The sequence below is a fragment of the Metopolophium dirhodum genome, chromosome 1, assembly GCF_019925205.1.
Source record: "Metopolophium dirhodum isolate CAU chromosome 1, ASM1992520v1, whole genome shotgun sequence".
Lineage (NCBI taxonomy): Eukaryota > Metazoa > Arthropoda > Insecta > Hemiptera > Aphididae > Metopolophium > Metopolophium dirhodum.
The window spans coordinates 26,575,320-26,601,602 of record NC_083560.1 but is presented as its reverse complement, the minus strand read 5'-3'; the positions used below and the strand labels follow the sequence as shown (position 1 = coordinate 26,601,602).

Here is a 26,283-nt window from a genome sequence, read left to right as displayed (position 1 = left end):
TCTGCTCTAACAACAGATCTTTACGCACTATAAAGATGTGATAACATAAATAAATACTAAGTTAATTGAATTAAAGCACATTTATTTTGTTTTAATAATTTATTTACTTGGCAAGAAATTAATTTCAGTAGAAATGTCCATTGTAATATTTTAAATTATAATGACCTTCTAATGCCTTTTGTTTATTTTGTTCACGTTATTTTGTGTGCTGTGTTTATAAAGTATATAGGTAGTGTAGAAGTTCATTATCATTTAAAATATTATAATGGACACGAATATTATTTGTAAATTAAAACAATATAACTAAAATTGTTATCATCCATTTAAATATATTATGTTTTATTTGTTTAAATCAATGAAAAAAAATTTTTTAAACAAATGCTCTAAACGTAACAACCCTATCGGTTATCTCCTTGGTTCTCGATGATACGGAAAAAAACCATCACAACCCTGGGAGGAATACGTGGCCTACAGTTGTATTGAAATCCTCCTCCTAGGTACGATGATACTATACGGTGTATTATTATGAAAGTACGTACCTATAAGTAGGTATATACTTATACCTAACATTGGTCGACGGATGTGTAAAAAATTTGGCTTCCGTAAGCGAAACAGAAGAAATGTCGGATTGATTTAGGACAGATGAACAGTATTATATTATAATTAATAATAATAGCCCTATCGTGAAATTGAAAATTATATTATTATATTTTACACAATTGTAAATGCATTTTTAAATGGTGGGCGGACTAAAAAATAATAATTGAAATATTATATTGCGATATTATACTACATAATATTATTAAAATAAAATAGACAATGAATGAAGAACTTGTAATATAAATTAAATAAAAATAATATTATATTAATTATTATCTATAATCACAAAAATTGATTTTGAATAAATTTAATAAATACAAGTAGGTATACTTGGCTATCATTAAACAATATAAGTAGTACGTAGATTTACCGAAAAATACTAATCGTTATTTAACTGTTGATCTCAAATGTGTGCTTATAAACATTGTTAATTTTTGAAGCAAGAAATATCACAATTTACCTACATTAAAAAAAACTATTTTATGATACAGATGTCCTTAATATGTGGTCCGCGGCCCCCTTAGATTCCTCAATACTCATGTTGGGGGTCCGTGTCAGCATTAACCCATAACATACGTCAATAAGTGACATGAGTGCATAGCATTATAATATTGTTGGATAATTATTATCTTTTCTTATATAATATATCTTATTAGTTATGATATAAGAGATTGACCTATTTTATTTTTAGAACTCCAATGACGAGATATAATGGAATTCGATGCAATTAAGTATTTACAGTGTTAGATACTAGGTGTAGATTCTATGTCAATTAATTTTATCATTAATATTTATTTATTAGAATATAATATTATGTACGTGGTGTGGGTGTGTGTGTGTTGTGGACAGTCAAAATGTTTGCCCTTCCTCATTGGACCTACGACGGGTCATCGAAAACCAAAAGTCACCAGAAAAATTACCGTATATTAGGTATGCCATTATAAAAAATGAATTATAATTAAGTCGTTTTCTCGATTTTTGACCACCCCCACTCCCGAGACGATTGACCTACGAGGATTGGACACCGACATGGTTGGACACTCTTATATTATGATGCGTAGTGAAAATTGCTGAACTCACGGCACTTGTAATTATTATTGTTATATATTTACGACTAAGTTTAAATTAAAATAATTAATAATATTTATAGAGGACAGTGATAGTTACTTCCTCGTGGTTCCTTATGGGTAATGCTAATATGATGATCGTGGTATTGTCAAACAAATTAAAAAGGAAATATTAATAATAATAACAATTCAACGACTTCAGTTTGTTATAATAAATGGATTGTAATAAAATATAAATACGCTACACGAAAACCAATTCGTATTTCTTATAAGATTATAAAAATATGTATATTTAATTACGTAATATATTCTTTTATATTAATTATTAAACCATTTTTTTGCGTGCCATAATAATATACGCATTCGTTTCATTTAAATCGATTTAAACACACTATATTATACGTTTATCATAACATTAAGAGTCATTATTATTCCAGCAACAAAAAGTGAATGAAATAATATCAAAATTCAGATTTGGATTTAAAATTTGGTTAATGGCTAAAGAAGTTCAAGGAAAGTAAAAGATACATTTTCACTTTAAATGCCATTGTCCTACAAGTCATATTTCAAAATATAAGTTGAAGAGTCGTCTAAAACACCGCACGAACCATGCCAATGAGCTAAATCAAATACATAATCAATCAAAAATATAGGTATTATATTATATTATACGTAAAAATTAAATTTTATATTATAATATGTTCTTAATTATTTTCTATGTGATATCTGTATAGCTTTGTCAATTAGGTAGGCTGACTAATCATAAAACACAGTAAACGACATTATTATCAATTTACGTATTTTTCGTTCATTTTGTTCCAAATATGTTGCAGTTATTGCCAGTACCATATACTACCATGTATAGATAATATAGGTACAAAGCAGAAAAATATTTTGACTGTGTGACCAATAAATATTTTGTGAACAAATCAGGGCTTACATTTGAAAAAAAAAATCCGTTTTATGTTATTTACAATTAAAATGCTATTCAACTTTTGCGTTTATTATTATTCTGAATTAAAACGTTACCTATCCAAGTTTTGCGTTTATCGTTGTACGGAATTAAAACTTTATCCAAGCTTAATGCTTATCGTTATTTAGAACTAAAACGATAACAAGTCTTGTATTTAACATTATTTAAAATATCTATTAAATCTAAAAATAATAGCTATGTGTGTAGGTAATGGCCCGGTTTCGGAATATAATATTATAATCAATTCTTATATTATTTGCAAGAAATAAATGTTTCCATGAAACCAATAGACCTTTTAAAAAATAGATTTTAAAATATTTCGTTTTGCGTTAACTTTTGGTCAATGATATTCTATAAATTATGATATTATATAATACATTTTGTTAATCGTTATGTTTTATTTTGTGGTATTTAATTATTTTTGACTATCGCATTTTTGATTATCGCTTTCCGTTATAATTACGATTACAAATTTCAATAGTTTTTTGTCAAACATAACGTAATTATAACGTTTGCAAGCCTTGGGACAAATACAAATGAGTCGTCATCAACCAATTTGCGGTGTCTTCAATACCAGCAACAGGTATACGGCATATAATATCAAAATACAGTCAGTTGTAGGTATAGTTAACCAAGGCTTGGCAATTTAGTGATATTTTTTAACCCAGTTAAGTTAAGTTAATATGCACCATTAACAAAAAGTTAAAAGTTAAAAGTTAATTTTACTATAGGTTTACTCAGTTAAGTTAAAAGTTAATACCCACTCTTTGTTAACTTTTTATTAAGTTAAAAAAAAGTTAATTTGTTTATACAGCACTAGCGTACTTAATTTTTTTCCAACCCAAAACTAAATTGTACGATATAGTGTTAATACTTCATACAGTATTTCCATATTAGTTAGCCTCGAATGATATAAATTTTTAACTTTAAACAATTTACGATACATATTTTTTGACATGAAAACGAAATAGACTGAAATAGTGAAATATTATAAAATTAAAAACAAAATAATTTAACTTAACTTACTCCTTAAAATGAAAAATTAACTCGTTAATTTCACATAAATTAAGAAACAAATGTAGTAAGTTAACAGTTAAGTTAATGAATAGCCAAAAGTAACTAGTTAAGTTTAAAAGTTAAAATAAAATTGTAGTTAAATATACTTTGTAATTTGTATAGTACAAATAAAGTGTAATAGTTGATGAGTCGGCTTCTATTTTCATTTCACATGATTTTTCGTATTTTCGTATTAATATATCATATACCAGATACCTACATACCTGACACGGAATAATGTATAATAATATAAAAAGTACCTATTTGTATTATAGAAATATTTAATACCTATGCGTAGATTGTTATAGTGAAATCCATTTTATGTAGTTAGTTTTAATATTTCAAACTTGAATATATATATAGGAGGAAAGAGGTATTCTCGTATAGAGGTTTTTAAATTCTTGTGCGTCATTTAAATAAATTTATATTATTTACAGTATAGCTAGTATTAAAACTAACAATGCAAAATGTACGCATATAAGTTACTAAATGCAAATTTGCCATGCTGTACGCGTTTGTAAGACGGGGTATACGGAGACAACATAATGTAATAAAATGTTATTGGAATTTATTCTGTAATGAACAATATTATATTATATTTTGGGTCTCACGTAGTATCAGTTGTTATAATATAAGCCGCAGTATAATATAGTAACTACGTTATAAGAGAGTGGATTTAAATATTCTAAAAATAAAAAAAATTAAGACTGTTAATACACGATCGTATAAGACCCTAAGAGGTCATCATATTAATAGGTATTAATTCATAACTTTTTCCAAGGCCTGTCAGTCTAGCACTATTAATACATTTTTTTTCGATTTCATTAAAAATTACTATACGTAGTATAAGTACTTACTCAATATAATATGCAGTATAAATTTATATAATGATCTGCAGTAATAAAAAATTCAAAATTTGTAACTTCAAAAAAACTTACTATGTGCATCAAACAAATGTTTTTATACTCAGGATGTATTTCTTTGGCTTTAACCAAAGTCTGAACACGAACTTCAAATATATGCGTTTCTTATAGTGATATATTATTATAATATGTAGGTATGTGGAAATATATATGACAGCAAATCATACAGCGTACCTACCTAATTAAACGTTATAATTAATTATATGTAAACTTAAAAACTATTAATTTAAGTCAGTCGGTAAAATAAACAAAAAAAAAACATCGAAGTTTGGGTAGGAAGCTTGATGACGAAAACCAACATCTTAGACATGCAATATTATAAATTCGGGATCCGTACGATGACAAACACACGGTGAAGAAGTTAAAATATACACGTGCTAATTTTTTTTTAAATGTATACTACCCATATCTATATGGGATAACTTTTAATGAAATAGTCATCGGAAAATAGCATTGTGTACGGATCTAATATTAACAAATATACGAGTAGGTACAGTAGATAGAACCTCATTGACAATAATGGAGGCTCTATGTTGTCCGAATTCATGATTGTCCAAATGAAACAAAATAATCTATGAAATGAGCCTAGACACAAATTTATAAAATGTGTTCAGTAAAAAAACAATGTATACCTATTGTAGGTTTAGGAAATAAAAATGTTATTTTGTAGTATACAATGCCTAATTGGGCACTACAAAATACAAAATAACTATGGTCCGATTAGCCTACTTTTCTCATAATATACTAATATAGTACCTATGCGTAATAATATTACAATAATAATAAAATGGATAGGTGCAACATGCATAATATTATAAATATTAATAATCGTCAACTACATTGAATGTTTTATGTATGATATTGTTTTGACCCTAAGAGTCCTTAAACTATTAATTTATGTCAGTAAATAAAAAAAAAACTTATTATAATATTATAATACCATGTTAACGTAAATTGTAATCAATGATTTCTGTAGATACCTATTGTTTTAATATGGTTGGTAGATCCTTGGTTAATATTGTGCATCATCCAATACACCGACCCGTAACTATTTGGTCACACTCTATCTATTAGTGTAATTATGAGGAACAACTTTATACTGTGTAAAGCCCATACTATAATATCGCATAGTCTCCTTTACGCAAAAAAAAAACAGGACTACCTTAGGTATATTTTTGCTATCTGCGATACCTAATTAGTATGTGACTATAATAGCGTATAAGGTATGTACTTCTTTATGCAAAATGTTCGTTGTTTGTTATATTTTTATGTTATTTCATATACTATATTTTTAATTCCTAAAATATTATCAGCACATTTAAATGATAATAATAAACGTAATATGATACGTAATACTCTTGACGGTTACCGATCAATATCATTAATAATATACATATAGTAATAATAAATCAAGGTAGGTAAATGTATGTTGTATCGGTCAGACCCACAAAATAATAATAATATTTCACATGCGCATATTGCATATAATATGTAAACATTAATTATTCAAAAAGGGATTCGTCGATATCTGATCTATCCGTCATTTTCATAAACGTTCTTCTCGGGGATATCGCGGGGGAAGACTTAAGCTGCCGCTACTCCATAATATTTTAAATGAAAAACACGACAAGAAATATAATAATTATAATAGTTTGGACGTATGTTGCGTCTCCGTAGGTAGCAGGAATGAGAGTGAATGAGTACGCAAACCGACAGGTGGGCGTTAGCCGGTCATCGGTCGTGGAGACCATTGGTGGGCTGCCGGTATTATACATAATATTTAAATATTTAATATTATAATTAAACAAACCAAATATTAACATGTGATTTTGGGCAGAAAAAATGTATATTGAATTTATGCACAAACAAATGAACCCAACATATATAAGACGTTACAAAATGTAGAAATTATAATATTATATTTAATAATAATCATAAAATGTCTACATATTATGTTTTTGAATATTATTATCTACTAGGTTATTATGAGTGTGATTTATTAAATTATCAGTATCATATGTTGTCGACATTATCTAGTAGGTATTCGATTATATCGGTCGGTTCCTATATAATTTATATTATGCTCGTTAACGTCGACACTGATAAATATTCGAATTACAATAATAATTTATCGGCATTACTTACTACCCGCCGCCTTGTCAACGGCCTCTAACCTTTGATGATTATTAGAAAGTTTGACATCCGTGGCGATCGCGTAATAACGTAATATTATATGGGCAACAGCACAGTGTTATACACTTATTAGTTTTCGATAATTAAAATAATGCATTTATTATGTTACGCATTAACGATTAGAGCGCGGATAAAAAATATCAAAATAATTTGGAAATATTATATAAAGATGTCAAAGTCATGAAATTATGAAAGAAAAAACATTTTGAATTTGTAATACCTATTATGGTAAAAATAACAGCAATTTTTAATTTATAATTATAATCATCAAAATAATTGTGTATAAATGTATATTGAGTCGTGGGATATTAAAATAATTTAACACAAATTTTACAAATTATAATTACGATTCTACCGAAGATGTAAATAGGAAAAAATATACAATTGCATGAAAATCAGCGCTCCATTAATAATTATAATCATATTATTATTATTGTCATTAAGTATAGACTATATTCGGTTACAACTGGTAATCATATTGGTTTAAAAGTTGAGCTATAGTTAATTCTTGGTTTACTTGGTTATTATATGATACCAAAAAGTAACTTCTAATCACGATGCGATTTAATCGACACGAGACGACACACAACGTTGATGTGAATGAGCCTTTACTACCACAGGTTACTACACTAGCTCAGGGATCATCATTTAATATTTTAGGAGGGCTGCAAAGGAATTTTGACAATTTTCGGGGGCAATATTCAAATCAAATACATATTTTTAACATATTATAATATAATGCAAAAGTAACTTATTATAGTGGTTATGGCCGGCATTATACGATTTTGACGGGGGGTGGGGGGGATCAAGTATTTGCCGACTGTAAAAATGTCGATTCGTAATTTCTTAAAACAAACTATGTAAAGTACCTATAAAAATTCCTGGTTTTTCTGTATAATAGTTAAGGTGAGCTAAAATAATTAAAATTTGGTAAATATAATACTGAAAAAAAAAATTGTAAAAAAAATTTAAAAAAAATTTAACTAAAACATTTTGAACAGTTCTATGCATATAGTCTGTTATACAACTAATTGTTACTTGTATATCATACTGCCGCTAGCCGTACAGGTACAGGATTGTCTGGATTATTTAAACTTTAATAATTGTGTATATTATTAAATCAATATATGATAAAGGTTATAGGAACAAAAATCTAAAATAAAACTTCGGCATCTGCATGTTACACTTATGGAAGAACTTAAGTAAACCACCGCCGTGTAAAAATTGATCAAGAACATACTAAAAAGGAACAGATTACTTTAAAATAAATAATTATTAACTAGAAATTCTATAAGAAAGTGGTGGACTATTTGAAAGAGGATGTCTCAAGTAAATATTTATTTTTAATTTAATATATTAATTTTTAAAACAAATTATAATATCCTATATTTTTTTTATTTCAGACAATGAAAGTCAAATGTAAGAAATACAATTTCTTTCAGTTACATCCTATTTGAATTCTGCTTCATGTAATTTAAAATCACATAGACCTACTCAAGCAAAAAATGATTGTGAGAATGTATTAAAACTTGAACCATCAAATGTCTAAGCAATGTTTAGAAATGGGGAGGTATGTATTCATTTTTTAGAGACATTTTTATTTAAATATACATCACATTGTCTGCAATTATTTATTTAAAAAAGCCAAACAGAGTTCATAACCTAGCTACATATGAAAGCAATGATATACTATTATAATAAGAATTCTGAACTGAATTAAATTTAAAAAAGGTGGACTGGGGAACTGCTCTGCTGTACAGTAGTTGTCAAGCATGCCATTGTAATTGATGTATTATATTTTAATTTATATTATATATTATTTACAATATATTATATACGAAAAACAATTCGGAGTGGAGATGTGTCAGCCTAGCATGCTTGTACAAATAATCAAATAAATAATTTTAAAAAAATTTATAAAAGTTGAAAATATCTCGTGGCTTAGAGATATAGAGTAACTTTTCAGTCATTTTTTTCGCTTTGATAGGGGTAGAAACACTTGTTGGGAACCTTCTATTAACATTTCTAATGTTAGTTATGAAAAGAAAAACTTCAAATGTTCCATAACTGGAAAATGCTAATTTAAATATTTGGTAAATATTTCAAGAGTCTATGGTTATTCGTTTTGGAAATACAACAAAATTTCAAAAATTGATAGGTGAAAATCTAATATCGTAAAAATTATAACTTCAAACGCTTAAAACAATTAATGTTACTTTCCGGTAAACTATTATATTTTGTTTAAAGTAGACAATTTTGTGGGGAATCTTCTAAAAAAATTTCATATGTTAGCTATGGAAAGAAAAACTTTTATAAATTTCTAACTGAAAAAGAGTTTGAACATTTTCAAAATTTAAAGAATTTTTCAACATTTGAACTTTAAATGTATTTAAAAAATAATAGTGGCAATGTTATTAATATTTTTGAGCTTAAATTTTTATTAAATTAAAAGTGAAAAAGTTTTCATCTATAATAATTAAAAAAATATTTACAAATTTCGAAAAATTCCTCAAGGGTATATCGAGCACAAAGAATCAATATATTTCGAAATTTTAGAATTTGTTGAAAATGCTAATATAAATATTTGATGACAATTTCAAAGGTCTACGGTTATTCTTATTACTTATTCGTTTTTGAGTTAATCAAAAAAATAATATCGATTTATTTCAAAAATTGGTAAAAATTACCACTTTTTGCACTTTTTTTTCTTCTTGATGCTTCCTAAAACTAGTTGGAATTTTCAAATTTCATCCCCAAAAAGTACCAACTAGATTCACTTTTCTATCAGAAGAAATGCTGATCTCAAAAATCTGAGCGTTTTTCCTACCCAAAATGTTTATGACAGACAGAAAAAAAACCACACTATTAAATCAATACATTTTTTCGCACAGCTTTGATTTATCACACTCACGTAGTTAATTATTTTTTTTTTGTTAATGCTGTAATTAGTTTTAAAGAAAAATATTTTTTGTTTTATGTAAATAATATTTATTATTTTCAAAATGTACACTGTCTACATTTTAAAATTAATATTCTATTTCCTGGAATTTGGACATGAAGTGTAACTGTTAGTAAAATATATGCACTAATATTATTTATGTGATAAAATACTTTTCATTCTTCTATAATTATTGAATAAAATCCCTATAACATGTAAAGTATTTAATATTCTTAGATTACTTTTTAATTTAAAAGGCTATAGTTGGTTTACATTAATTAATAGCTGCAAAATAAAGTTTTGAAGCTGTTTTACAACAATAACCAAACAATTGTGCAGCTATGACAAAAATAATTGAATGTGAGAAAAAACTTAAATCACAAAAACAAATAGAAAAATCTGTTTATTCAAATATGTTTGATAAATTTGCTAAGAGAGATAGTTAGTTATTTTTGTTTCTTAAACTTCTTCATAACAATTTTACTAATTATTTTGTTTTAGCTGAAAAAGAATAAGAATTTCTAAGTCAACAACCTGATGATATGAACACACTTGGAGAATGGGCAGATGATGAACGGGAACGAGCTCCTACTGAATTTGAGAAAGAAAATCCTAATATATTGATGTTAAACACAACAGGCCATTTCAAAAATATGTAAAATATTGATTCTATGATAAATAGTTAATTTTGATTGTTAGGATTTAATAGATAAAACATAGAACACAGAAATAAGATAATATTGTATAACTAATGTAAATTGTTCAATGTTACAATTTTTATGTTAGTTAAATGTATTTCATATTTTTGTTTGTTAGTTAAATGATTCATATTTCATACTTTTTATGTTTTTCAAAATAATAATTATTTTACAGTAAAAAAATTCATTGTATAATATTTAAAAACAAATTTTTTCTTTGAAGTTTCACTTTGTTTTTGAAAACAATATATTTTGTTAGGCATATCTATTAACTTGTTAAATTTTTTTCATTTTCATTCAGTAACCAATGCCAAAATAATTAGAATATGGTGATTGTTTAGTTCCAAACGAATGTGCTTGGGTCAAATTAACTTGAAAATAATAAGATAATACTGTTGTAAATAATTGTACATAAACATAAGTACCTACATCAAAACATTTACTTACTTGGAGATAACTTTTTCTTTTAGACATAAATGTCATTATAAAAAAGTTTCCTCAGACATTAGAAATATTGTCGAAGTAACTCTCAAGACCCATTCCATTAATATATATCTCTACTCGAATTAATTAAAATTTGTGTTTTATATTATACATAGTAAAAGTAGTTTTTCAAAAGCATTATGTCTAGTCAAATTGTACATATACTAGACTTTCTAATTTGCCCAAAGTACTAATACATTATATAAATTACTTTGAAGTGTTTATGCTGTACGCACTGACCTATACTTACTCATATATTATTCCTTCATACTGTGAATGTTGTATACCAAAAGAATAGGATGGTACAGACAATTTTAGCATTGTCATCTAAAATGTTTTATATATTGATTCAAGAATATTATGTATAATATAGTAATGAGTATTGACTCGTGTTGTCTATGTTATATTTGTTTCGTATGTTAATTCATGTGTATAATTGTGTAATAAATAAACCGTCAAATGCTCAAATTCAATTCATATATCAATTATTTAAATTGTTATTTATAATATAAAATTACGTAAATATTACGAATTCAAACTATATTTTTTTATAGAAATGTATTATTGTTATGCTGTGCATTGGATGTATGTCAATGAAAACTTATAGTCCATGGTACCTACACTGTTATTCGTCTTGAGGACTAAGGTTCTTCCAGGCTCTAATGTTTTATCGTGGTCGCAGTAAACATTTTTATACATTCCATTTTAATATTTTTATGGTAATTATATATTTATTAGGTAAACAAGGTAATTTAAGAGTAAGAAATTAGTTCAATTGAAATATTGTCTTAATAAAAACTTGATTTATGAGTTAAATACAACTACTGAATTAGTAATTTTTGACGTTCATTATTTTTTACTGAATATTCATTACATATGAAGTTAAGAGGACGCAACCCGCATGCGTTGTCTTCGTCTTAGAAATATACAACATAGCAAAAAAACTGTTTTGCGCGGGATAGGACCACTCTTTCGCTATTTATAGTTGAATTACCAAAATTTCACAAAACATAGGGAACAGCTTTATGTGTGTCGTAGCGTTTTTATTTTTTTGATAGCATTTACCAATAATTTTTAATAATTAAATAAAAAAAAACAAAAAAAGTCCTAATGTTCTCAAACTGATAAGCTTAATTTTATTTATGTTATCTAAATAATAAAAACGCTACGACACAAACAAAGTTGTTCCTTATACGTTGTGGAATTTTGGTAATTCTACTATATATTTCTCGAAGATGATTGTAAATATAAAAATGTTATACTATGGGAGGGGGGGCTCCATACAACTGCATTTTAAGGAACATTTTATAGGCAACTTCTTATACATCCGGCTGACATCCTTGTCTGTGTTACACGCTTTTCATTTTTCAATGCAGCGTTCAAAGCGCTCAAAATAAAACCAGCGCGTTTAGACTGCGGTTTTTTCCCTGTCGTTAACATGGCTATATGTAGATATAGATGTTTAATTTTGGACGTCCGAAGCACTGCATCAAAAACGCAAGGTGTGTACCTAACCGCTTTCAGTTGTAGATGATCGCTTAACAAAAAAATCGCGCATTTTTATGGGCCCTTAACCTATTAAATACTTTGTACATTATATTTCAGTATTTGTATAATATTTATTGTATTAACCTAGTACAGCGGTAGGTACCTAACCTATAGTAGGGGGGGCTCCATACAACTGCATTTTAAGGAACATTTTATAGGCAACTTCTTATACATCCGGCTGACATCCTTGTCTGTGTTACACGCTTTTCATTTTTCAATGCAGCGTTCAAAGCGCTCAAAATAAAACCAGCGCGTTTAGACTGCGGTTTTTTCCCTGTCGTTAACATGGCTATATGTCAGGGCTTGCATTTGAAAAAAAAATATTGTTTTACGTTATTTACAATTAAAACGTTATACAAATTTTGAGTTTATCGTTATTCATAATTAAAACGTTATACAATTTTTGCGTTTATCGTTATTTAATATTTAAAAGCATTTAGATACCCGTTTTAAAAGTACACAGGCCGCAATTAAAAAGTATATGACTATGACCTTTTTTGGGGACATAATTTCCCTATTCTGAGTTTTAAGTAGGTATTGTGTAATTTTATTTATTTAATTAAATGGGTTAGATAACCCAATTACATATTATTTACAAAATATAGAGTACAGTGATACAGATTAAATTACAATATACATAGTTCGTAAAGAAATGGAAACAAAATAAATGATAAAACAGTATGATGATAATTAATCTTAAGTTATAAGTGATAATGTATTATTGAATTTAATAAATTGCCTAGGCTCTAAGGACTTTATTATAAAATAATAAATATAAAATATACAATTACACAAACACTGACGACTGAACAAATCTGAGCAAACTGATCACCGAACACAATAGTTGAATAACTTGAATGGTATAAATTCCGACCGTAGTACAGATAGTACAGTACAATATTATCAGAGTATCACTATTATTAGCTATTGGTAATTAAATTATTCTATTAATACCTTCTTATTAAATTTTAAAATAAATCTAATACGGGATCTCTCGGATAGGCCGGATACGGGATAAAATTAATTCTTGGATCGAATAAATAATTGAATAATACTAAGTCTTATTAAATAATTGGAAATTAATTATTTTGTTTAATGGAATACAATATATACCGTTTTGCGTTATGTTTTGTTTAATGATATATCATATATTTTGTTAAACGTTACGTTTTGTTTTGTGTTATTTATTTATTTATGTTTATCGTTTTTCGTTATAATTACGTTTACAAATTTCAATCGTTTTTTATCAAATATAACGTTATAATCATAACGTTATTATAACGTTTGCAAGCCCTGCTATATGTAGATATAGATGTTTAATTTTGGACGTCCGAAGCACTGCATCAAAAACGCAAGGTGTGTACCTAACCGCTTTCAGTTGTAGATGATCGCTTAACAAAAAAATCGCGCATTTTTATGGGCCCTTAACCTATTAAATACTTTGTACATTATATTTCAGTATTTGTATAATATTTATTGTATTAACCTAGTACAGCGGTAGGTACCTAACCTATAGTATATACTCAATAAAAATCAATTAGTGATAATTAATAATTTTAATTATAAAATAAAATATATGCTAGCTAAAATATGTTAGTATAATGGTATTGTAGAGTTTTGGAAAGATTTGTAGCAATTAGTTATAGTAAGAAAGAACACTACGAGATTTGTACGTCATACTGACGAATTGTATACTTTATTAACAACAAAAATAAAAACACACTGGTTTTTACTTATGATCGGGGTACGAAGTAAAAGTGCGCACGTCGGGGGATTTGGAATCTACCGAACAGTATGACAGTCGGTGCAATGCCAGAATACTCCGACTATTGCCCCATGAACTGCGGCAGATATATGATCAGTGCAATGCCGGAATACTCTGACTATTGCACTATTGACCGATATAAATACCGTCCGATAGATTCGGGTGTATAAATATAAAAATAAGGTACGATAAGCGTGAGGTGGACGGGAGGGCAGTGGTGTGCGTTATCTTCGCCGCGACTCTGTGTGTGAACAGGAATGGTAGGTACTATTACTATACCTTGGTACCTCTATAAAAATTACAAATAGGTTTACCGATTGCAATATCTCCTGAGATAATAAATATATCATAAATCTGTTTTTTTTATTAGACTCACAGAAACAAGGACTACACATATTTCATTTTTTAATTGAATTACATTTTTGTGAACATTTAGACTTTTCAACATTTTATTTTTATTAATCTCATTGTTTTTAATATTTTTTTTAGTGTATAGGTAAAACGGCAAAACCCCGGTTTTTCTCCAGGCAGGGAGTAACGATAATGGGTGTATCTTCACAGGACACCCTGTACAGGTAATTGTAAATTTAAAAAAACTTCATTTAATAATTAGTTTGATAATACAAAAACAAATTATTAATAAATTTGCATAAATCAAAATGTATTAGTTACTAAATAATAATTTACTTTAATATTTTTCAGGGCCAACGCACATGGGAATTCTACTGGTCCTAAGAAGTACAATCCTACTTTTTATACTAAGCGTAAAAGATTTGAGTATCCACCACCTTATCCCATTACACCGCCACACAATACTCAACCATCATGGAAAGATGTACCACCAAAGCCTGAGTTGACAATCCAAAGTTTAGGAAATAAAGTGACATTAACTTGGCACCTAAATTTGACTCGGAAGATAGCAAAAATTCAGAAGTACGAACTGTTTGTATGCAAAGAGACAGATAGATATCCATGCACCTCAATGTAGATAAAGAAGAATATAGAATCACTTATGTTGCCTATGGCTTGTGAACTAGTTTTTGATTTTGGATATACTTACTATTTTGCTCTGAGAGCGGTAGATGTTCATGAAAGGTGTGCACCTTTTGCTGTCAAAAAAACTATGGTTTAGATTAACAATTTATAATAAGTATCTGATGTAAACCTTTTATTAAACTTAACTATTAGCAATTAGCCAAGTAGTTAAGTATTAGAAATTAATGTTTTAAAAAAATATTATTAATACTAATAAAGTTATATTATTAAGTGTTTCGCAAATAATTCAGCTTGTAAAAACAAAAATTTGCCTGGTCAGCCATGATATTATATAACAAGCTATAACAGGGGTTGCCACAACAAGGCTTGCAAACCGCATGTGGCTCTTGAGTCAGTTTTGTGCGGCTCTAAGTTATTTCTATAAATAAATCATAATATAGCTTAATCATAATATTAAAATTATTTACATTGCATTAGCTCAATTGTTAATTAACTATGGAATTTCTAAGTTTTTAAGTAATTTTAAAGTAAATACACCCATTACAAAAAAGATTGAAAATAAAATTTTAGAGGGAATGACATATCGGTTTTACATTTTATTGTTATTTGACTTTGTATTCGACTTTCAAAATAAACAAAAAAATGTTGTTAATTTTAATAATGTTTAAATCGTTTTGAAACAATATTTGAAGAAATCGATATGTCATTATATTCTTAACTCCTTTGAAAATTCACAACGGAAAATTGTTTACCTACTGTCCTAAATGTACCTAATTATGCCATTTCCAATTTTTGATTACATGTTCTATAATGGAGAGAGTACTTGGTATAAAATATACAATTTCCAAATATTTGCAGAAAGAAAATATAGATATTATAACTGCTACAAATTCAATAGAAACAACAACTATAAAAATACAACATTTGAGAAATGAAGTAGGGTTTCAAAAATCTTTGATAGAGCTATCAAAATTGCTGAAAAGGTTGGTGTGTCCAATTATCCCTCGGACAGTAAGAATTCAAAAATACTGGGCCGATTATACTGTAAATAATGGCAAAAACAGCACATACTATAGGGTATCAATTTTCTATGCATAATTAGATGATTTGCTCTTATCTTTTAATGAAAGATTTAATTCATATTCATATTTAATATCATCACTTTCTTGTTTGTATTTTGTACATTTGAACTAGAAATGCTTATAAAAAAATTGTGGTTTTGTATTTTAAATATTTTCCAACTGCTATTATATATTAGGAGACTTGTATTAAATTTTCAAGCTTTTTAACCCAACAAATAAAATTTTATTGACATTGAAAGAAAAAAATTGGTAATTGAAAATATTCATAAACAGTACAAAACAAGTCAAATAAAATCAAATAGTAAACATAGTAATTACAAGTTATTAATTCCACTATACATTTACAGTTGATGATCCAGATCATGTCATAATATGCATCACATTGATAATTGTCCATAATTAACATAATTATTATTATTATTTTAAGTAGACACTGAACTGTCTAAGACCTGAATTAAATGGGTACAAATAAAATGTGTGACAATGGTCAAGAATTAACAATTAATGAAAAATCTTTAGGAAATCATTTTATTGATATGCGTTTATTTAGGTTTAATTATTAAACAATTTATCATTATTTGTTCCACTATGAAAGTTTTGTTACGACATAGGTACTAGATTAACTATCATTTAATTTATAGTTATAATAAGTAAAGACCAGATATAATTACCCACATTAAAAATATGTAAAAATTATAATGAAAATATATATCAAATGTGCAGTATTTATTAATAATAAACATGTTAAAACTGTAATGAAAAATACATAAAAGTTCCATAAAAAAATAATTTATCATATAAAATATATAATTGCGTTAATTACTTACTCAAATAACATGACGGACATTAATATACTACAGAATTATATAATAATATTAAAAAAAATTATAAAAAGTAAAAAAAGGATTTAATAATTAAAAAATATTACCTTTATGAATTAAAATGTATAATTATATAAATTTCTTATTTAAATTGTGTTCTTGAAAATTGTTTCATCTATTACTAAAAGTGTTGGAAGTCGACTGAAGATTTTCTTGGGAATTCGTTATTATGGATGAGTTATTAATTATGGTTTTCATAAGTGTATATTTGATGTCGTTCCAATTATCTTCTACTGTACAATTAAGTTTGAATTTTGGAACCATACAAGCAGCCACTCACATGGCACATCTTTGACTTCATTTATCTCATGAATCTAATAACAAAATTTTTATTGACATTATTTGAGTTTAATTAGGTATAAAACAAATAAAAATAACTATGATATTAACAATCTCTGTTTGTTACATTTATTTTTTTTTTTGCACACCGTATCTTCTTAACTTAAGTATAACTCTTGGTGCAGTAAGTGAGTCAATATTAATACTTCTAAATCCTTGCTCGTAATATATTTTCCCTTCAGTACAGACGTTTATTCTGGTTCTAAACGACTCTGTTATAACTAATTCCTATTGCATTGAATGTCCGTTACTCAGGTATGTATTTTAGTCTTTAGATAAACGACTCAAGTGGGCCTACCATATTAAAGTAAAAAGACTACTACTCAATTAAAGACACAGAAACCTCTACTTTTTATTAAATAAAAAAATCAAATATCAATCTTAAAAGACAAATTGATTCTTTACAAAACATTATTAATGCCTATTTGGAATTACATATTCAACTATAGGGAACAGCTAAACCATCAAAATTACAAAAAAAATCCCGGTATTTCAATCAACTTCACTCCACCTAATAACAATATTAACAGGCCTACTACATACTTTACACCAAGAGATCAATAGAGCAAAAATATTTATTCACCATTAACCCTTAAAGCTTTAAAAGTTTTAGTTTAAAATGTTATGATATAGTAATATTATTTATATTTGTATAATGTGTTATTAAATCAGTGTTAAAATATGAAAACATATATTAGAATTCATGTTCTAAAAAAATAAATGTTTGCTATTTAAATAATAAATCAATTAAATCAGAAAATATATTACTTTTTATTCAATCCTCTCTTAAGAGCAATAACCAATGTTTTGTAAAAAAACTATATTTTTCATATCGTTCGACGATTTTTGTACTACATTTATAGTAGGGAGCAAAATATATCCCAAGGGTTCATTTTTATCACCCGGTAATATGTCTAAAGCTCTAGGGATGGTTTTATGACTTAAAATATAAGACAATCTTTAGAATATATTTTAAACATATCAGGAAATAAATATTAAATATACATATTTATGCATAAAATTTACATTGCAGTATTCTTGTAAGAATAAGACTTCCCGAGGTATAATTAGTAGGCAGTTGTAAATCATTACGCACATTTTCAATCTTATCAATATTTGCAACAATGCATTTTATAGCATTATAATATGAATTCCATCATTCTATATTAATAAATATTTATTGTTTAAATATTTAATAATCTAGCTGACCTCAGACCTATAAATTATTAAACTCTATAAATTACTTTATAATTATGCTTATTAAATATATTTAAATTCTATGTTGGCATGTACATTTAAGTACCTACATATATACATTATATAAATATATAGTTAATAATTTTATGGATACTAATATACTATATTTTTTTTAATTACCAGTGTATCAAATATTATTACCTATCTATTAATTTGCAATAAGTGGATCACTTGTCTCTTAAGCTAATAACAATTGAAACCAAAATCCTAATCATTGAGTGTTTATATTATTTTATTATCTTATATAAATTATATTTAAGTATTCGTGTACATATAAGCTATAATTTTTTTAAATGTTTTGAAAATGCTAAACTCAAAATTTATAAATTATTATTCTTACTTATAAGAAAAAATATTTTAAATAAATATAAATACTAAAATATTAAAAAATAAAAAACACAAATGTTATTTTTAAATACTTACTATAAAATGATATAACTATATAATTAAGTATTAATGTACATATTGCATATCTGTATTGTTGAACAAAAATTAAATATATTATTTAAATATTGTAAGTACAAAATTGTTTCCAACAAAATCTATAAATGAGTTAGGGTAGCATAAATAAAAATATACAATATTTTTAATTGATTTTTAAACTAAACCATGAATTGTAAGTTATAACTAGGGCTCGGATTTTGTAGCAAATGCTTCTTTTGAGGGAAGTGTGATAGAAAGATAATTCTTTTATATAAATACGTTTTGAATCGTTCTGATTTTAATGAAATAAACTTTTTTTTGCTTTTTTTTGTTTTTTTCCATAAAATCTGCTTTTAATGCTTTCCCCCTATTTGGTTATTTTTTCTTGATTTTTATATATTTTTCTTGAAAACTTAGCTTATTTCTATGTATATTATACGTCTTGGACTATATTAGTATTACCAGAAATTATAAAACCAGTGAAAAAACCAATAATAAATATATGACTGATAAAATAACTGTCGTTATTGTGCCGAAATAGTTTTATCTACAATTATCTATAGTTGTATTTACGACTCAAGGAAAGAGAAAATTATCTAAATTATACCTACGTATTTTTATAGCACGTGCTAATACTTTAGTTGGCCGGTAAATATCAATCGACAATCAGTGAGGTATAAACGTATAGTGTTCTAAATAATTTCTTTAATCGTCAAAATGCCAAAAGTTAAAAATTTAAATTTAAAATTAAAAAAAATAGGCATTGTGTTAGAAGCAAAACAAAAGTTAGAGGAAGCTAATGGCGAAGTAGCGAAATTGATTTTAGAAAAGTGCAATCGTGTTTTTTCAAAAAATAATGGATGGGCAGAACTTCAAAAAGTCAATAGTATTCATAATGGCACTGCACTAAACGTAAATGTGGAACAGTATGATTCAAATTTAAGTTTAAAATCGAACGTCCACCACATTCAAATTATAACGGAGTATTATCCTACTTCAATATAGAATCGTTAAATACAAGAAGAAGTAACCTCCATTATTCATTTTTATTAAAACTATTAAACAACTCAATAGATTGCCCTTATTTACTGCAACGATTAAATTTTCGAATAAATACTAAATCCACCAGAAATCTAGAAAGCTTTTTAATCAATAATGTTTCTAAAACATACTCTAAATCATCTCCTTCAAATATACTGATGACTATAGGAAACACTATGAATATTAATTTTAGTTAAAATTATTATAGCTGTAAAATTATATACCACATAATATGTAATTGTTATATTAATTGAATGTAAACTTTATACTATTTGTACCAACATTTTATTGTATTCATGTCACTACACAAAACAAATTTTTTTTTTATATATATATTATTCTGTAAATGGAGTTTTTTTTTCCGTCAATAAAGATAATAATAATAATAAATGATTTAGTTTATATGAAATATGCACCGATTACATCGGTTGACGTGGAAAGGTCTTTTTCTATGTATAAAAATATATTAGCACACAATAGAATGAGTTTCAATGAATGTAACTTGACTAAATATATGGTTGTGAGTTCCTTTTTTAATATTTAATTTTATGTGCAATTGAAATTTGCTTTTTTAGAATTAAATTAATAAATGCTTTTTTTGGCTACTTAAAATGCTTTTTTAAGGATTTATTTTGCTACAAAATCCGAGCCCTAGTTATAACTAATGATTGTGAGATTGTTTTTTGAGCTCATAATTGAATTTAATAAGTAATTATTAACTAATTCACATAAAATATAAATATAAAATAAAATTATGTAAGATCATTAAAAAAGAATAATTACCTAAAACTTTTGACAAAATTTGCTGCATTGTCAGTGACTATTAATGTTGTTTTATTCTGAATTTTAAATTCGTCGAGTACTTTGTCTATAGATTCAGCAATATTGGCATATGTGTATGTCTTCCTCTCATTTATCTACATGCAAATCCTTTCAAACATCTTTCCAACGTTTGAGGATTAATCCAATGGATAGTAAATCCTATGTATGATCTAAAATAATAAAAGATAATAACTTAACAAAATATTATATGAAATAAGAAAATTTAACAGATACAAATTGTCCAAAATATTTACTTGTGGAATATGCTCCAGCAGTCTGCTGTAATACATCCGTATTTAATTGTATCTAGTTCATTGACCATTTTATTGTATAAATATTCAACATCACTATTAAGTTTCTCCGCGATACAGGCACTTTATTTGATGTAACTTGGATGTAAAAGGTGACACTGTATTAATTATAAGTTTTAAATTTGCCTTATTAAACTCAGCTTGATCTAACTTTTTCGTTGGTTGAAATTTACCAACTTCACTTAATTTCAGTTGTATAAGTGATATTGATGTAGAATCTGTTGGTCTCTTTTACACACAATTGTTAAATTCTGTCAAATAATTTGGATGCTTAATCTGAAAAAAATTATAAATATATTATATTATATTATGCAAGAGAATGTACCTAGACAATATTCTAAAACTTTTTCATTTTCATATATAAACAACAACAATCAGTACAAATTATTTAAAAATATCAGCATTACAATATAATAATTATTCTTCTATAACATTGTTTTTAAGATCCATAGACACATAAATCATAAATTTTAGTTACTACGATGTATGAACAAATTAAAATATGAACATAAATGACTATGTTTTTAAATTATCTTATAAAACGAAGGTAGGTTACTTAACTATTTGTAAAGTAAACACTATTGTGGTTTTTTACACATAAATTAGTAATTACAAATTCAGATACATACTTTAATATGTGTTCTAAGATTTTAATTTGATGATTTAGAAGTAGAAATTTGTTTATCTTTTGGACCACACAAAATGCATTTAAAGATCAAATTATTTTTGATTAAATTTGAATCGCTTGATTTTAGTTGTTCGAAATAAGAAGTTATTGTTGGCCAATTTAGCAGATCATTAGAGCTGTTTACTTGATGCTCTAGATTTGTACTAAAAACTGAAAAAAATATGTAGATATTACAGTTTAAAAAAAATGTAAAACATTATTTGGGTCTGATGTGTGAACATAATATATTATTATGAGGGATGTAAATCCAAAACGTAGGTACTATTGCCATACAACTAATGGAAATGATAGTTTTTGCATTATTGTACATTTCAAAATGCAAAAAATATGGTTTTTTATCTGAGTTTATAAGTACCTACTTCAAAATGAATACTATTTTAAAAAAATTGCTATAAGTTATAACTTATTTAACATTAAATTTATTGAGCTTCAGTTAACCAACTTTGGTTATAGAAAATGAGATGCAGAAAATAGCTTCTCCTTAAAAATCAATATTTCATTTTGGATTTCCACCCCTCATATAAACTACCAACTTACTAATTCACAATAAATAATTAATTATTAACAACTTATCATGGAAACTGAGTACTGACTGCAAGAATAAACTAGTAGTGAACATAAATAATAGCTTACAGACATCGTATCTATTGATGTCTTTATAAACGGAAAATTAGTGTTGGATACATCATTACCCCCATATTATTATTAACTATTTCCTAATTAATACGACATATTATTGATATTAGTTTTTATTTATAAAATTACATAATAAAATTCTATGTGGTAACGGTCCAATATGCGACCTACAAATGTTAATCGACCTACCGATAAGATTGAGTTGATCTACAGGTTTCTTTATCGCGATAATTGTCATTATGGGCATTTTATTCTATTTCATTTTATTTTTGTTCTCCGATAGGTATCTACTTACAATCATTTATAATACTTTACTGTCCTCAGTCAGTACAGTTCCGATTTCATTCGTATGTGTCGTGCGCTCGTTTTGTGATTTTGTATTTGAGTTTTATTTTGAGCGTGTGAATTTTTATGTTCTAACTCAACATGACATCTACTATTGGTCACCTATATAGGAACATTATTAGAGATGAAGTGGTATGTGTTCAATATTTAAAAGACCGAGGGCCGATAATCCGATGACATGTATAAAGGTGAAAGACGGTGTTGTATGTAATGGCCAACTTGTGGAATATTTAAGAAGTAGTAAAAAACGAAATTCTGATGGCAATATGAAAAAAGTTGTAACATTATGATGTTCAAAACAAGGTTGCCAAACTTACCAATCGATTCGTAAAGATAATGACTTTTTTACCTACACGGATCTTAACGGCCGTTGTAATAGTCAGCTATCATTATGTGAAATAATGGAAATAGTTTGGTTCTGGGTTAATTTAGTTCCAATAAATCAAGCTGTAAATTGGACTGGAAGAAGCAAAAACACCATCGTTGATTGGTATAATTTATGTAAAGATATACCAGTATATTTTTTTTCAAAAAGAGAGAAAATGGGTGGTACTGGTTGTACTGTCCAAATTGACGAATCCCTTTTTCAGGGTAAAAGGAAGTATAACCGTGGTCGATTACAGCGTGGGGACCATCAGCCATTAAGAGAAATAAGTAATTCCAGCAACGAAGATTCTGACGAAAATGAAATAGTACGTACAAATTAAAATTATGGGAATCGTATAGTAGGCCCATGGGTATTTGGAATTTGTTGGAAACGGCCAGACTTATTATTAGAACGGAGATTTTTTATAGTAGAAAAACGGGACCGAGAAACTCTTTTACAAATTATTAAAAACGAAATAAAAACTGGAACGACAATTTATAGTGACCAATGGAGAGCGTACTCAACATTAAATCATCATGGTTATATTCATCAAACAGTTAACCATTCAGAATTTTTTATTGACCCGGAAACAGGAGCACACACTCAACAAATTGAAGGCTTATGGAGAATTATGAAATCCAAATATAACTGAAACAATACATATTATAGTTATTGACGACACTGAGAAGTGGAATGAAAAAAAGATTAGTTAAAAATTAAAATTATTTGTAAGTATTACATGTATTGAACCATAAATCAGTGTGTAGGTCGCATATTGGACCGTTACCTTTTATGTAAATATACCTTTTTTTTCTGATAATATTTTCTATAGTCTACGAACTTGTATGTATAACTTATATAAATAATATTTTTCTGAAAAATGTCTGTAAATTCAAAATTAACTTAATTGGGAATATTAAAAATAATATAAGTTGATTTTAAGTTAACGTAGATACAAATAAGTTAAGTTAAAGTTAAGTTATCTAAGACAGCAAACTAATAAAATAAGTTAATAAGTTAAAATTAACTTAACTTTTAACTTATGGACTCGTTAATGCCCCGCCTTACTTAGAACGCTTCTAAGGAAAAACCATAATGTAAAAATGTACATCGTAGTTATATTTGTATTGAAATATTAAAATAAGAAATAAAAATTCGTATATTTTATTACGTGAAGTATACAAATATTGCAAACATAACAAAATTGTTCTAAAACCAGTCTTATTTCCAGATTTTCAGGGAGATGGGTATATTAAAAAGTGACCAAAATATATCCAAGACGATTTATGCATGCCTGGGACAAAACTTGAAATATTGTTACTTCAATAATATTATGTCTTAACTATATATTTACTGAGGGCAAAAATGTCTATAAACTAAATTTTTTGACTGTCCACCTGATAATAAACTAAGCTTAAAATACCAGGAAAATGCAAAACCTTATATTTGGTTAATTGATGAGTGGTTTCGTTAAGCTATAACTTTAAAAACAAACTCAGATTTCTTAAAGCTGTAATTTTTGTTTTTATTTGTCGACAATCTTTCAATAGTTCTAATAAAACTTTTCATTCATGCATCGCTTCCAATTTTTTTCAGCTATATGACCAGGTATGAAAAATACGAACATAAAAAAAGATAGAATTGTTCTGATTCAATGGAACGTTTGTAGATACTTACCTACCTTTTGGTTATTCATAAAAAAATTTCAAGTTCAACAATGAATCCATTTTAGCACCAGAAGATGTATCTTTAATTCTTTCTACAGTATCGTCAATCATCTGTTCTGGTTTTGAAGTTTTTCCATCTATCCTACAGCTATACAAAAAAATATGGGAATATTTTAATCACAAATATGAGCAATGCAACAGTCAAAACAGTCAGCCAAACACTCACGGCATGTCCTGAGGTGTCCTGCTAGCACGCAATACATTTTCCTTGCCCGCGCTTGATGGCTGCATACTTGCATGTTGTGTAAAAAATTACTATTGCTTTTTACTGACACCTAATATATGAAAACAATAAAAGATTATTGAAATTTAATTTTGGTGCGGACGAGCATCCATTTCAACGCCCGCTGAAGCTCACTTTACTTTATTGGTTTCCTCATTCGAAACAGTTGTTTTTAATATTAGCGACTTTGGATGAGTGAACGGGTGTGTATACAATACATCTTGACTAACAAGCGAGGCGCGGTGACTAAAAATTAAAAAAGGTTAGATTAGTTTTATTATTGTAATAACCACGACTTAAGATTATAGATAATAATTAATAAAGAATAGGTACGACATACTTGAGGACGGCGCGGTCCTGAATCAGCCCGTATTTAATCTTTAGTGAGGAGATTTGTTTAGATTTCAATTAGGTATATTGTGATAACTGAATATTTATTATTTTAAACACTAATGAATTTCGTTGCAGTTACATATTATAATACATTTGAAGACAACTGTAGTCCATAAAATTCATAAAGTGGTAGGTAAAATACAAGACGTATTGACGCAATCATCGTTAGAATTATAAAGTATAAACACAGATCATATACAATGTTCATATTATAATCATTAATCTGTAGTGTAAACTATGAATTAGAAATCGCTTTTAGTTTTTTTACCATAAGTAACTGACTTGTCGTAGTTTTTAATTTTAATTCACATATCGATATCGTACGATGTCTTATCATATTATCACATGATAACATGATGTTAACCATGAAGATTAGAGATAAGGACACCAAACTCCTATACCTGCCCGTTCATAAAGTAGCACGAAAAAAGTTGCACGGTTAGTCGTTCGATAGCAGTACTACGCTTTACAATTATTATTATAGCATATTATTGTAGTATATGGTCTA

The 26,283-nt window shown here is 27.0% G+C and overlaps 2 long non-coding RNA genes and 1 pseudogene across 2 annotated transcripts; 1 reads left to right on the top strand and 2 right to left on the bottom strand.

The window, feature by feature from the left end:
- Nucleotides 1–21,065: 21,065 nt before the first annotated feature.
- LOC132937202 (uncharacterized) lies at nt 21,066–22,230 on the bottom strand. The gene is made up of 3 exons (XR_009663632.1): nt 22,026–22,230; nt 21,340–21,672; nt 21,066–21,255 (listed from the first exon to the last, which is right to left on the bottom strand). It is a non-coding gene; the product is annotated as an uncharacterized LOC132937202 (long non-coding RNA).
- Nucleotides 22,231–23,146: 916 nt separating this feature from the next.
- LOC132933694 (uncharacterized) lies at nt 23,147–23,772 on the top strand (annotated as a pseudogene).
- A 1,343-nt stretch (nt 23,773–25,115) lies between these two features.
- On the bottom strand, nt 25,116–26,043 carry LOC132937201 (uncharacterized). Its single transcript, XR_009663631.1, has 4 exons — nt 25,723–26,043; nt 25,518–25,628; nt 25,326–25,434; nt 25,116–25,247 (listed from the first exon to the last, which is right to left on the bottom strand). It is a non-coding gene; the product is annotated as an uncharacterized LOC132937201 (long non-coding RNA).
- Nucleotides 26,044–26,283: the final 240 nt, after the last annotated feature.